At 44.0% G+C, this 15,346-nt stretch overlaps 1 non-coding gene across 1 annotated transcript; it reads left to right on the top strand.

The window, feature by feature from the left end:
- Positions 1 to 8,728: 8,728 nt before the first annotated feature.
- TRNAD-GUC (transfer RNA aspartic acid (anticodon GUC)) lies at positions 8,729 to 8,799 on the top strand. Its single transcript has one exon. It is a non-coding gene; the product is annotated as a tRNA-Asp (tRNA).
- The last annotated feature ends 6,547 nt before the right edge of the window (positions 8,800 to 15,346 follow it).

Genomic DNA, 15,346 nt, shown 5'->3' with positions numbered 1-15,346 from the left:
AAGTCTTTCCATCGTAAATCTCCCTCTTTTCTCCTTTGATGATTGATAAGTATTTTGTGGAGAGATATTTTGAGATGATATAAAATTTCATAACTCATCCCACTTTCACCCACTAATTTTAGTAAACAGTGATGTTTCTTGACTAATTAAATAGCACTAGGATGGTTGCCAAATATGATGTTTAAATCCCATCATTACTTCTACATTTAACAGTTGGCATTCTACTGTAAGGAAGAGCTTTCTTTACTCTCACTTATTTATTTTCTTAGTTCATCAGTATGAACTCATGGATTCAGATTTTATTCAGTGGCTTATCATCAGTTGCTGTCATAATTTTGATCCTTAAGTCATCCCAGATTTGGTTAGTGAGAGCTTCTTTGAATCGGATCTTATGTCCTTTTGACACTTCCCCATTATTCTTCAAGATCATCCTATTTTTCTAGCATCCTAAAATTCTCTGGGCTCATCTTGTACTTTTCTTGCCCCTGCCCTGGAATCAGGAATTTCTCCAAGATCCTTATAGCAGCAAATGGAATTTAGAACCAAGATCCAGCCACAAGGTATGCTCACAGCTGCTGCAGCATCACAGCTGGTAAGCCCTCTTTGTGGACAGAGCCAGAAAATGAATGAATGACCAAACACATAGAATTACGTCTATTTCTTTATCTATTGTTTTGAGAATAGTAAGTTCATACTGAAGTTTACCTCCAATTATAATGCAACACCATAGGGTCATTCTAGATTTCTCCCTTTCCATACATGTGGGAAACCCAATCACTGCTGTCCTCAGTACATTTACGCATTTTCTTGCCCCCCCAACTCCCCCCCCCGCATGAAGCCCATTTCCCTGCTGCCCTGCCCAATCCAACATCCTCCTTGCAGGATCCTGGCTGCTGCTGGGTTGTCTTCTTGCTCAGATCAGGCATGCTTAGTGGCTTTGATGGAAAAAGAATGAACAGAGGGAGAGAATCTGAAATTTGAATATGATCCATCTATCTTCAAAGAGTGTGTTGGTAATTGTTTTGCTCTTTTTATACATTAATAGGGGAGACCAAAATAAAACTTATAGAAAGCAGATGCTGATAACTTCTATAGCCGACATTGAAAAACTATGGCCTGTGGGCCAAATACATCTGCTGTCTGGTTTTGTTCAACCCTTGAGCTAAAAAATGTTTTTTGGTTTTTTTAATTTATATCGGTTGGGGAAAAAATAAAATAAAATAATTTGGGGGGGGACACATGGAAATTATATGAAATTCAAATTTCAATGCCCACAAAGTTTAATTGGAACATAGTCATGCTCATACACTTACGTTTTGTTTATGGCCACTTTCACACTATGGTAGCAAAATTGAGTAGTTGCAAGAGAGACTGTACAGCCTGCAGAACCATAATTACTATCTGATCCTTTACAGAAAATGTTTGCCTGCCCCTGTTCTATAGTGGAAATTCAAACAGCATTCTTTCAGAGTATGAAGAAGGAGACGTGAATTCTACCTGGGGAGGAAAAGGAAGGATTCCAGGAATGTGATGTTGGTGCTGGGTTGTGACGGAGGAAATAGAATTTTGACATTCATTCATTCATCCCTTTGACAAGCATTCATTTTGCACCTGCTTCATGCCGTGTAATTGGAAATGAAGATAAGAAAAACTGGGCACCTGGCCGAATGGAATTTACAGTCTGACCCCCTCTCCTGTACGCTCTGCAGACCTCCACTTACATCGGGAATGTGTGGAAGCTGTCTCCTAAGAGATGCCTCCTGGGAGGCTCCACAGAAGGGTTGGCCCTGGAGCCGGACCTTGGCATGGGAGGAGTATGTTAGATTGAACCGTGGAGCCCGGTTTGGACGTGCTCTTGATCTTCGTCCACGTTCTGGTGGATGTGGACTCCGTAAATAAGATCTCTTCAAGATGCTACTTCAGTTAAGGTGTGGCCCCACTGCGTCAGGTTAGGCTTTAATCCTAATGAACCAGAGCCCTTCATAAATAGAGAAAAGTCAGATGGAGAGAGAAGCCACAGGAAGCAGGCAGAAGCTGGAAGTCAGCAGAACCTAGAAGAGAAAGCAGAACAAGGAGAGGCTGCCATGTGCATTGCCACATAACAGAAAAGCCAAGGACTAAAGCTCTCCAACAGCCAACCCAGAACACCAGTCTTCAAGGAAAAAGCATTGCCTTTCCCACACCTTGCTTCTGGATTTCTAGCCTCATGTGCCAGTTTGAAACTGTTCTGTACCCTAGAAAAGCCACACCTTGGATGGGATCTCTTTGATTAAGTTGTTTCCATGGAGATGTGACCCACCGAGTTGGGGATGAAACTTTTTGATTGGATGGTTTCCATGCAGCAGTGTCTCCACCCATTCAAGGTGAGGATGCTTACTGGAGCCTTTTAGGAGGGAATCATTTTGGAAAAAGCTTCAGTGCCAACAGAGCCCACGTGAGACCCAGACATTTGAAGATGAAGGAAGAAAATGCCCCCGGGGAAGGTGTATGAAAGGAAAAACCAAAGACACCAGCAGACCCTGGCGACATGCCTTTTCAGCTGACAGAGGGGTTTTGGACCCATCGGCCTTTCTTGAACCAAGCAAGATACCTTTCTGTGGATGTCTTAGTTTGGACATTTTAATGACCTCAGAACTGTAAAGTTACAACTTAATAAGTTCCCTTTTTAAAAGCCGTTCCATTTCTGGTATATTGCACTATGGCCGCTTTAGCAAACTGAAACCCCTCAAAACCATGATCCAATAAATTCCTATTGTTTAAGCCAATCCAATTGTATGGTATTTGTTTTAGCAGCCAGAAAACTAAAATAAAGAGGATCTAGAAAAACAGAAGAAAGAGGACATCTTGGAAACCTTCATGGAGGCGGTGACTTTTGCTCTCAAGCTCATTGTCCCTGGACTCTACTAACTGAACAACTGGCTAAGGAGGACACCAGGCAGTCGAGGAGGCATCTACATAGGAATGAGCCCAAACCCCCTTCCAAGCTGAGGGACAGCGAGCAGCTCCTCCAAGGTTACACAGTCAGTTAGTTTCTGAGTTGAGGCCAATGCTGCCTCATTGGTAGCACTGCACTTTATTGAGCCCAATAACAAACTCCAGAAGCAAACTTAGGAACTTTCTGTGCCTTTCTCCCTATCTGTATATGTCAGCTCCTGGGTCTTTGGGAAGAAAGATGATGAAGGAAGGCTCCTCATGGCCTCAACTCCATAGAAAACTTAGTGAGAGAAGGAAACTTCACTCTCATCTGTTCCTGCCTCTATTTTAGCCTTCCATGTGTCTCTCTTGTTAGCCTGACAGCTAACAAGAGTCAGGAATAGGAAACCTAACCTTTATTTCTATCCCCATTGAGAGTTGTAGATGCTCAATGTCTGTTGAATGGACTAGAACGTGAAGGGATTTGGTGTAGTGGCCAGGATGGGACTGGATCATGTAGACTCAGTAAGGGCACCAAGAGACGATTTCAAGGCAGTATCAGTGGCCTCCCTATGTCGATCTCACAAGTTAGAGTCTTCCATCAATCTTGCCTTGGGTACGTGTTGGATTCCCTTTAAGGGTCTTACCTAGAAATTTATCTACAATCCTACTTCTTTTTTCCAATTTTATGATCGACGTAGACTTCCTTCTTCTTTCTTGAGCAATTGCAATGACCATAAACCTCAGTTATTATCTCCCCAGTACAGGCAGCATCTGTCCTGAAGGCCCTTCCATAGATAACTTAACATTCAATCCCTGTGATCCACATGACATTGGATCCAAATTTGTGTTAATTCATTTCATAGGGCCAGTTTAGTGGCAACCAAAGCCCTCAGCTTTTGCTTATCTGGGAATGTCTTAATTCTTCCCTCATTGTGTCTTCCCTCAGTTTTGAAAGACAATTTTGCTGGATTCAAAATTCTTGGTTGACGATTTCTTGCTTTCAGCACTTTTTATGTTTTCCCGCTGCCTTCTTTGCCTCCATCGTTTCTGTCAAGAAGTTGACACTTAATCTCACTGAGGGTCCCTTGTGTGTGACAGGTTGCTGCTTTCTTACGGCTTTCAGCATTCTCTCTTCATCTCTAGCATTCGATAGTTTGGTGATAACGTGGCATGGTATGGGTCTGTTTTGGGTAATACTGTTTGGAGTTTGCCGAGCACCTTTGATGTGTATATTCATGTCTTTTACTAAGTTTGGGAAGCTTTCAGCCATTATTTATTTGAATTTTCTCTCTTCCCCTTTTCTTCTACTTTTGGGACTCCCACAATGCACATATGGATATGCTTGATGATGTGACACAGGTTCCTTGGGCTCTATTCAGTTTTCTTCGTCCTTTTTCTGCCCCTCAGACTGGTTGATTTCAATTGTCCTATCTTATCCTCAAGTTCACTGAGTCTTCTTCCAGCTGCAATCTGCTGTTGAACGTCTCTAAGGAATTTTAAATTCATTTTGCTGTGGTCTTTGGTTCTGTTGCATTCCTTTACATAAGTTCTATTTATTGATATTCTGTTTGTATTCATGTAGCATTTTCCTGATTTTCTTTACTTATTTGCCTGTTTTTCCTTTAGCTGTTTGAGCATATTTAGGGTCATTTATAAACTTTCTTTGTCTGGAATGTTCCAGGTCTGGTCCTTCTCACTGATGGGTCCTAACACTTTAATCTTCTCCTTCGCCTGGGCAATCGCTTCTTGTTTCTCTACATGTTTTGTAATCTTTTGTTGAAACCTGGACATCTTGATATATTAGTGTGCTATTGCTGGAATTTAGACTCTGAAGTGAGTGTTCCGTAAGCTTTTATCCAGTTAGTGTTATGACAGAACATTCCTTGAATGCAAAAAAAAAAAGGAGGGAAAAAAAAACAACCCTTTTCCCGTTTTTTGCAGGCTGACCTGGAGGAGTGTAGGAGCCTCCCTGATCCCTTCTACACGTGCTTCTTACCAATGGCATGTGCATGTGCATATGACTGCACTTGTGGTCGTAAGAATTCCCCTGTCTATGTGGATACCAATGTCCCCTCTTCCCTAGGAAACAGTTTCTTCCCAGTTCTGCACTGTTGTCTCACAGCCAGCAGCCCCCTGCCCCAAACAGCCACAATTTGACTGCCCTCCTGCAGACTACGCACAGGGCAAATGCTGGGACAGAAAGACCCTCAGGTCACCACCAGACAGATGGAGCCAGACACACACACTCCCAGTATGTGCATGAGGGTTACTCTGCTCCTTCCAGAATCGGGACCAATGCCTGGCGCTGGGAAGGCTGCATGATGAGTCCATGAAGGGGTGGGGGAAGGGACAGCCAGGCGCCAGGAACTTTTAAGTAGCTTCCTTTTTGATTTGATACTTACTAAGTTTCTGCATGTTTTCTGGAGCTTTTAGAGAGATGTTTCTGCCAGTTTTCAGTTCCTGCCTTTTGAAGCTCAAAGCTTTGTTCAGAACACAGATAACTAACAAGCAAAAGTGTGATGGAATCTTACAGAATTTTGCAAAGGGAAGTCTAATGGCTATGAGAAGCAAACTGCAAGGGTGACTCATTTAGTCCTTAGGTTAGGGAAGGTGATCCAGAGGCAGCTTCATTTAGGCCGAGACTTGAGTTAATCGTGGAGAAAGCCAGAAGGAAGAGTGTTCCCTCATAGTCCCTGAGATGAGAGAATTTGGTGCACTTGAGCAAGTGGGAGGAGCCGAGATGGAGCCCAGAGAGAGAGGGGAGAAGAGCTGGAGAGGTGAGAGATGAGGGGCCAGGCCAGATCCTGGGGCAGGTAAGGTTTTAGGATTTTCTCCTCTGGGCACTCAAAAGTCATGCCATGAGAATTTCTGGCAGGGAAGTGAGACAATCAGATTTGCTTTTGAAAAGATTGTGCAGCTGCTGTGCCGAGAACAGAAGGCAGGCTGGGAGGCCACCGAGGGGTAGTCACCCAAGTGGAAGGTGATACTGGCTGGGATCTCACCCTTGACAATGGGGAAAGAAAACTGAGTGGATTCAAGAAATATTTAAAGGATGGAATCACAGGATTTGGCACTGACAGCATCTGGGGCTTCCTTCTGCAGCAGGCAGGTGGGGTGCCTTCGCCGAGATGGACAGCAGGGCCAGGTTTGGGGGAAGCCATCAGCCGACATGCCCCCGCCCCACAAGATGGTCTTTCAGTATCGGTGGAAGAGCCTGGTTTCCTTGGCCACAGGCAGCAGGCAGGAGCTGGTCTGACATCCTGGGATTGCAGAACCATGCTGGGTTTGAACCCTCAGGAGTCGCCCCCCATCTCCTGGTAGCAGCCCCTCCCCCACCCTTCTCCGGACCATCTCAATGGCGTCACTCTGACCTTCATCCCGCCAAGGTTAGAAGAGTGCCCCAACAGGGCTCTCTTCACCAGCGGGGCCATCCTGAGCCAAAATGGGGAACTGCTGGCTGGTTATCGAGGGCAGGCCAAGTTGCTGACAGAGATACTGGGAACCAACCCCATGTGGTTTGGAGTCACAGGGTAGATAAGCCCCTGTCAGCATTTGATCTATGCAGGCACAGATAAAACAAGTGCCCTCATGTGAGAAGTTACAGGAAAATCCCTATCCGAGAAACTTGATGCCTCCTCTTAGGGATGCGGGCTGTTTCGCAAGGTCCCCAGGTGCCAAGGCTCAGAGCTAAGGGAGTGAAGGACGGCTTGCTGGCGGCAAGTGGCAGCTGCCCGAGCGGGAAGGGCAGGCCCCACCCGGGCTGATTACAGGGATAGGAAATGCAGGGCACTTCTCAGGAACGGGCTGCCCACAGGCGCTGGACCACAGGCCTCAGGGCAGAGCAGGGGAGGTGTCCAGGTTCAGCTTTTTAGGACAGGGCCACTGGCATGGGGAAGAACAGAGGAATCCAGGACAGGGTGGGTGGGACCCCGCCTGGGAAGAGTCAGGAGCTCAAGGAGGCTGGGGGTGAAGCTCTGCCCCTGTGCGTCCCTCCTGCATGGGCCTGGGTGGTTCTTAGAGCTGAGGATGGAACTGAGCTTCCAGCTGGGAGGGTGGGTAGGAGATAAGGGGGGTGGGGAGGACAGGACATGGGGCGGGAACCAGGCCGGGTACCACCGAGAGTGCCGTCCTGTGGGTTGACGGCCTTGCACCAGGCAAGAAGGCAGGGGCCCTGGGGGTTCTGGGAGAGATGTGGACAGACACGAAAGTTGGCTGGCAAAGGGGCTGATGGAGGAGCAGTGATAGGAGGGCTCAGAGCGGGCAGGCCGGGCTGGGGGCTGCACTGCCATGAGGAGCCTGGGGCATGGGCCCCGACTTGGGGAGCTCAGACCCAACGTGGGCTCCTTCCCCCTCCCAGGAAGCCCCCATCTCTGCACTGCCTGGGACCTGTAAATGCATCTTTCCTGGGGGCTAGCGTGAGACCTGGCTTCTCTCCAGACTATGGTTTTGGCCAAAACCTCCAGACCACTCTGTCCATTGCATAATTTGCTTTCTTTGAAATGATAGCTACTTGACTACGACAGAGGAAGTGGTGAGCATGTATGTCAGGGTGATTAGTTTTGGGGGTCACTGGATAGACACATGGGATCCTTCTCACACCAGGTGGGCCCAGAGTTGGGGTCTGGCAGGGAGGCAGGTGAAGAAGGTTTAGTGGATTCACATGGTGGGAAGTTATCAGCCTTGGGGTCCAGGGCCCCTGGGGCCTCTTTTGCCCAGGGGCTACCCCAAGACTTGATCTCCAGCTCGCTCTTTCCTTCCAGTCCAGCCAATGAGGCGGCCTTCTGAGCTCTTGGTTCTCCTGTAGGTCCCAGAAATTCTCTGCATCACCTGCCTCTTTCCAAGGGGCCACTCCCTCCACACCTTCAGGGGTTCCTGGTCCCACAACACCCACTAAAGCTGGCAGCCTTGTCCCCCAGCATCTCCAAAACAGGCACAAAACCTTTTTTACGTTCTTAAGAATTTTGTTTTTTACTGATTACGAGAGAAAGCTTGTCAGGGGTAATCTGGTTCATTGAGGGAAGTCACAAAGTTTCCAGAAGCGTGCAGGAGCCGTGCACCCTTCCCTTATTATGCAGAACAGTCAGTGGGGCTCCGAGATGCCTGCATTTAAGGCCCCTGGGGGAGCTCTCCCATCCTTTCATATCTAAGAGGACCAACACCCACCCACCCCCCCACCGCACACACGCACAAAGCTGCCTAGAGAGTGGCCCCTGAGAGGCCTTCACTCCCCGCCTGGCACTGCACTACCCACAGTGCCCAGCTGTCCAGTGGCTTCCGCCATCCCCAAGAGGCCATCACAACAAAGAATACAGAAGTGTGAGTTTGGAGCTGCGAGGAGCAGCTTAATAACCAGCATAGGCAGGTTATTCAAATGGGAAGAAAATAAGGACATGGGCTGAGCGTGGGTTGAAAAGGAGCTGGGCTGTCCTATAAAAGGATGAACGCCTGTGGTCACGTTGACCAGGGAATTTCTTGGTTTTCTCTGTTATGAGCCCTTTGAGAGCCACTGAGTGACATCTTCCCAGAATTTAGAAAACAGATCACCCTCTGAAAGTTGGACCCTCCAGTGCAAAGATATGCCCAAAAAGCTCATGAGACCAAGCGAAGAGGACAAACTAAAGGACAAAGTTTGCAAAACACATGCTGGATACAGAGTTGATGTCTTCACATGAACAGAAGTATTACAGATGCGTAAGAAAAATATGAACATACCAATTAACAACAAACAATAATGAATGCATGCACATGGCCAACAAAGGTGAAGAAAGTTTAACCAAGAAAATGAAAATTAAAAAAAAGAACCTCAAGGGGTGCAAGGGTAGTTCAGTGGTAGAATTCTCGCCTGTCATGCAGGAGACCCAGGTTCGATTCCTGGCCCATGCACTTCCCAGAGAACAAACAAACAAAATTCAACAAATGGTGCTGCGATAACAGAATACTCACATGGAAAAAGAATGAAATGCGACCCCTGCCGCACAGTATACAAACAAAAAAGGAACCTTATAGCATTTTCTCAATAAAAATGGCAAATATTGAAAAAATAATAATAGCCAGTATTTGTAAAAGTAACGGAAAAGGGAGACTCACTTTCTCATGTACTATTGATGACAGTGTCAGTTGTTTAAAACTTTCTATGGAACTATTTGTTGATAATTATTAGCAGCCTGAAATAAAAATGCGCATATCCCTTCACCCAGATACCCCACTTCTGGGACTTTATCTGTTGGAGATACTTGCCGAGATGTGCACAGACATTTACAGGGTAGTTTTTAAAGGGCTTTTTATGGCAAAAAAAAGAAAAGTGAAAGCCACCTAAATATTTAATGAGAGTATTGGTTAAATTAATTAAAGGCCACTCTGTCCATACCTTCAGGGGTTCCTGGTCCCCCAACACCCAACAGTATATACTCTATAACCAATAAGGAATAATGTTGTAGATATCTGCTTTGTACATGCAAAAAAAAAAAAAATGGTCTCAATGTACTAAGTAAAAATCCTGACTGCAAAATCATGTTTGGTATGATCTAATTTTTGCCCTGAAATTATAAATTATGTGTATTTCCAAATAGAAAAAGAAAAGTCTGTAAGGGCATACACAAAAAATGTTAAAAAAAAATTTCTGGCCAGGACTATAGGCTATTTTTTGTTACTTCTTTTTGCTTAGCTGTGTGTCTAATTTTTCAACATATATTATTTATATACAGTGCAAGAAAAGAGAAGGAAAGACTTGGTGGTCACATATCTAAAGATAGCACACGTCCATCAGGAAGGAGGGGACAATCCTAGAAGGGCAGACATGGGCAGTCTTGAATGCCAAAGCCATCCATGTCCTGTTCAGAGGTGAGCACCCCTGGTGAAACTGAGGCACAGAACTGCTCTGTGAGGGGGATGCCTTAAGCCATCTTAGCCTAAACTTTTTGACCATGTTAATCACACACTTACCTCCCTGTCCCGGGCCTTGCAGGTTGACTCATCTTTCCATGGTGGCTTAGAGAGAACGTGTTTGGTCCCTTGCAATTATATCTCTCACTGTAACGTGAAAATACTGGGGCAAGGGAGCAAGCTCTGGTCTGGAGCTTCCAGCACTCAGGGGCCCCATTCTCTGCCCTGACCCGAGAGGCCAGTGCTTGGCCAGTGGATGGAAGGTCTTGGGTCCTCAGGACTGCCAGGAGTCATTGTAAAGGCAAGGGCATCCCCCAAGGCGAGTGGAGGGGCAAATTCTCAGAACTCTGAAATAGAAAGAGACATTACAGAGGAGACATGCTTTCCCCCCTGGAGTCGGGCCACCTGGCAGGTGGGGAAATCCATGGAAAGTGCTTACCACAGGCCCTGGCCAGACAACATGCTCCTGTTGTTCTCAGGCTGGGAATTCTTGGCTCAAGAGTGATTTCTATCTCCTCCATTATCGTCAGATTAATTCAAGACAGCAAGTTATTATTATTTATGCATGTGTTAGTCTTTGAACCATTCAGTGATAGAAATCGATGCATTCAGTTCATTTTAAAAATACTTTTTCATAACACAGCCCATTATTTTTCCAAAAAAACTTCAGTTTTTCCCTTTGGCTGTGGCCATGTTCTGGGTTGTAGACATTCGTTGACTTTCTTTAGCCCTGCCATTTACTCTGCTGGACACTTGCTGAAATGTCACCCCAGAAAGATTTTCATAAGGGAGTGCACTTTGTATTTTTTCTTTGAGTTCTCTTTTTTTTTTTCCTAGAAAACTTGTATGGCTTTAGGCTCCAGCGGTCTCAGCAAAATATTCAGCATATTCAAAGGAACAGCGGGGCATCTGGCTGCATCTGACTTTGTCCTTAAGCTGCCCCTTCTCTGACAGGGCAACAGGTGGGCAGAGATGGCATTTACCAGGTGGCCTCGGCTGTTCCCAGTAACCTCTGATCCCTCACCTGGCCATCTTCAGGTCTCTTCCTACTCCAGGCTTCAGAAATCTTATTTTAAAAATTATAAAAACATTTTGCATAACTTTGGTTCATCCCTCGGGTGCTGGTTTTGTGGCTTTGGGAGTCTCCACCCTGCCCCCCTCTCCCAGTGCGCACAGGCACAATACACCCACACTCACACATACATGCACACACTTATACACACTCACATGTACACACACACACACATATTCATATGCATACGCAGGCCCACACGGGTACACAGATTCACATATCCATTCACAGATACACGTGCACACAGTCTCAGATGTACACTCACACAGAGTCACACACATATACACTCACACTTGCACTGACCGTCAGAGGGCTAGTGAATCAGTCGTGGGGATTTTAGGGTCCTGGTTGTCTCGGCTTCTGAGGTTAGGAGATTTTAGGATCTGCAAGAGCTACTGTTGTTCCTCAAAGATCTCACTTTCAAGCATGAAGGGGCACAGGTCCTGGACCCAAAGCACCAAGTGTTCCCAATGGGGCAATCTGTGTCCAAATGTAAATTATTTAAATGTCAAACAAGGGAAAAGTCAGTGCTGCCCTAAAGGAAACCTGTTGATGAATTCCTTTAAACAGTACGAGAGGAAAGAACACAATTATAAAGGCTACTTTAGAGTAATAACAGAGTCACAAGCACAGTTTCTGGGTGGTTTAACATTTAAAGCAGTTGGGAAAATATAATGGAGGTGCCAGTGGCTTCCCCCAGGCTCCAGCCAGGGTTTCCTGCCCTCTATTCCCGACTGTGCCATGGTCCCCATCTCAAATTGCTCAGAGTTTCTTGTTAAAGCTTAAATGACTTAGGCAGTCTTCTCTTTACTAAATCAGCATCACTGGAGTGGGTGCTGTGAACCAGGCAAAGTACATATTATATTTTCTTATTCCCACGAAAACCCTGTGATGAAGGAAAGTACTCATAAGAGCCCATTTTACAGGTGGAGAGACCCAATCTCTCACCCGAGTTAGCCAGCTAGGAAGTGATTTAGAGCTGGCATCGCCACCACCAGATACACGCTCCCTGCGTTCCCTCCCTTCACTGCCCCCGGTGCCCCACTGTGGATCTGAGGGCGGCACCCACCCTTCCTTCCTTTTGTCCCTCTCCTTGCTGCCCTTGACAACAAACCTCCACATCATAAATTATTGTGTGCATTTATTGCACTTGCCTGCCGGGAAACGGACCATTAGCTGGAACTTCCAAAGTGGAAAGTCCCAAAGCTTGCAGCCGGGAAGAGAGCTCTGAGTCCCTTCCACAGCAGCAATGGACTTGAACTCCTTCCTCCACTATCTTTCTCTAAAGCGAGGCTTGCCAAGATGCAACCCTCAGCCCATCCTGTCTGTCCAGAAAGCACCCCTGTCCATCGCGTTGACGAGAAGAGGAGGGAAAACATATCAGGGTCTTTCAGGAAACTTTCACAAATGTTCTATTGCAGACTTAGCATTGCAAAGAATAGAAGCCACTCCCTCTCAGAACTAATGGCATCCTCCAAGTCCTGGAAAAGGGGGAAATGGGATTCCTCACTCCTGCCACGCTTTTCCAGGAGCCAGAAGAGAAAGGATTGGTCAGTGTCACCTAATGTTAAAAGCTGTGCAAAGTGGTCCAAGGCAGGGAGGAAGTGATATAATTAATTCATGTAAAATAAAGGCGAAGTTCTGAAAACTGGAGACTATGAATCTCCTGTGGGAACCACATTTAAAAATGTCAGTCTGTATTACATCTTTAATCTCGAAGGATACAAAAACAAATATGTACCATGTATGCAATCTATAAAGTATAATGTAATGAGAAGCTGTTGGAACCCAGCAGTGAGACCTGAGAGCTGGAATAAATTACCAATCATTTTTTACCTTCCTGTGCTTCTTCCCCACAGCATCCCTCCCAGAAATAACTCTACCTTGATTTTGTGTTGATTGTTGCTTTTGCTGTTTTTTGCTTGTGGTTTTGGAGCTTTATACAAATGGTATCATATCTTCTGAGATTAGATTTGTTTTATCAATTATGTTTCTAAGAAACATTCATGCAGTCACTTGTGTTTGTTTCCTTGTTGTATTACAATCACTCTGCGAGTATACTATCCTCTGGATGGGTGTATGGATTGTTTGTGCGGGGTTATTACAAAGAGAATTGTACAAGCATTCTTGCTTCTGTCTCTTGGCCTCCTGCAAGAATTCATCACTGGGTTATAAAACATGGATGTTAGACTGCCGCCTAAAACCAAATCGTTTTCTGAAGAGATTGAGCTAATTACATTCCTCTTATTGCCACGGAACACCTTTCATGCTTTTTAAAATCATTTTTCTCTCCTTAAGTGGAATACCTATTCATGGGGTTTTTGCCCATTTTTTACATTGAATTGTCTTTCTTTTTCTTATTGATTTGTGGGAGTCTTTCATACTTTTTTTTTTTTTTTTTTATCATTTTTCTCTCCTCTAGTAGAATACCTATTCATGGGAGTTTTTTGCCCATTTTTTTTTACATTGAATTGCCTTTCTTTTCTTATTGATTTGTGGGAGTTCTTTATATATTCTGGATACTAATACTTTGTCAGTTATATGTCTTGCAAATATCTCCTCCTAGTTTTTGATTTATCTTTTTCTTGTCTTACGTTTTTTGAGGAACAGAAGTTCTGAAGTATAATGTGTCAAATGTATTCATGTTTATTATTTCTGTCTTGCTTAAGAAATGTTTACCAACCCCAAGATTAGATAGTATCCCATATATATTTTTAACATTTTTGCTTTTCCCTCTTATGATCTAAAATTACTTTTTGGAGTGGTTTGTATTAGTGATCCAATTTCATTTGCTTTGTTTACCGTATGCTTGACCAGTTGTCCAAGTACCATTCTATGATTTTTTTTGTTAGAGCAGTTGTATATATACAGAAAAATCATGCAGAAAGCACAGAGTTCCCATATATCACCCTCCCCCACCCCCCACAGCTTCCCTATATTAACATTTTGCGTTGGTCTGGCATCTTTGTTATAATTGATAAAATGCTATTTTAATCACTATACTACAAACATTATGGTTCATTCTTTGTGTTCTATGGATTTTATTAAATTTTATTCCGGTAACATATATACAGTATAAAATTCCCCCATTTTAGCTACTTTCAATTGTACAATTCAGTGGTGGTTACATTTATAATATTGTGCTGCCATTGCCACCATCCATCCCCAAACTTTCCCATCACCCCAAACAGAGACTATTCCAATTAAGCATCTGTGCCTCCTTTCCCCACTGATCTGCAAAACTACCACTTTCCTATATTGAGTAACACAGGCGCATGGTGTCTCTGTGCACTCTATTCTGCCTATTAGTAGTTCATCAATCCCTGTGCCAATATTGCAGCATTTTCATTTCAATTGCTTTATAGTAGGTCTTTGAATCTGGAGGGTATTTCTTATCACTTTATTCTGCTTCAGAACTACCTTGGCTATTCTAAACCCTTTGCTCTTTTATATACATTTCAGAATAAGTTCATGAAATCCTGAAAAAAACAAAACAAACACAAAAATAATGTATTGGGATGTTTCTGTTGATTGATCCAAATCTATGGATATCTATGGGTTAATCGGAGAGAAGGGACGTCTTTATATGATAGGAACTTCCTAATCATGAATCGGTCTTGCACCTTGTTAGATTTATTTTCAAGTACCTTGAAGATTTTATTGCTATTGTGAATGGTGCTTCTAATTAGAATAATTTTCAAATTGTTTATTGCTGGGGTGTAGAAAGGCAATTTTAAATATTAATATAATCAGTCACATAGCTGAACTCTATCAACACATCTAATATTTCGCCCATAGAGTCTATTGAGTTTTCTATGTAGGCAATCATTATCAAACGTGAATAATGACAGATAAGTTCATTTGCCTTTCAATCTTTGTGTTTTAATTCCTTTTTTATTGCCCTTCCTGGGCTGGCCAAGATCTCCATTGTTGTTACTGGCTCCAGTGGGGCAATAATGGACATTCTTGCCTTCTTCCTGATTTTAAAGGAAATACTCCTAACATTCTAATATTTTCCTGTCAAGAATGACGTTTACTTTAGCTTTTCTTAAAGACAGCCTTTATCAGATTAAGGAAGCCCCCTTTGTTCCCAGCCTGGAGATCGGGGAGGGACTGGGGAGTTGCATGTACATTCACACATGTTCGTGTTTAAATCATAAAGGATCTTGAGTTGTATCAAATTCTTTTCTCCAATTCTGTTGGCTTTTTTTTCTTTAATTCTTGTGTAGTGAAATTTATGTATAGATGTTTAAATGTTAAACCTCCCTTGGATATTTGGGTTAAATCTATTGCAGACATTTGCGTGATTTTTTTCAATACCCTACTGGGTTTAGTTTACTAAAATTTATATCTATATTCATACGTGAGATTGATTTGTACTTTTCATTACTTGCATGGTCTTTGTATGTTTAGAAATCAAGATTATTCTGGCTGTAGGGATGAGATGGGAAGTATTCTCTATGTTCTGGAAGATTT

Source organism: Tamandua tetradactyla, chromosome 7 (genome assembly GCF_023851605.1).
Source record: "Tamandua tetradactyla isolate mTamTet1 chromosome 7, mTamTet1.pri, whole genome shotgun sequence".
Classification (NCBI taxonomy): Eukaryota; Metazoa; Chordata; class Mammalia; order Pilosa; family Myrmecophagidae; genus Tamandua; species Tamandua tetradactyla.
The sequence above is the reverse complement of the archived record's forward strand: the minus strand, read 5'-3'. Positions and strand labels throughout refer to the sequence as shown.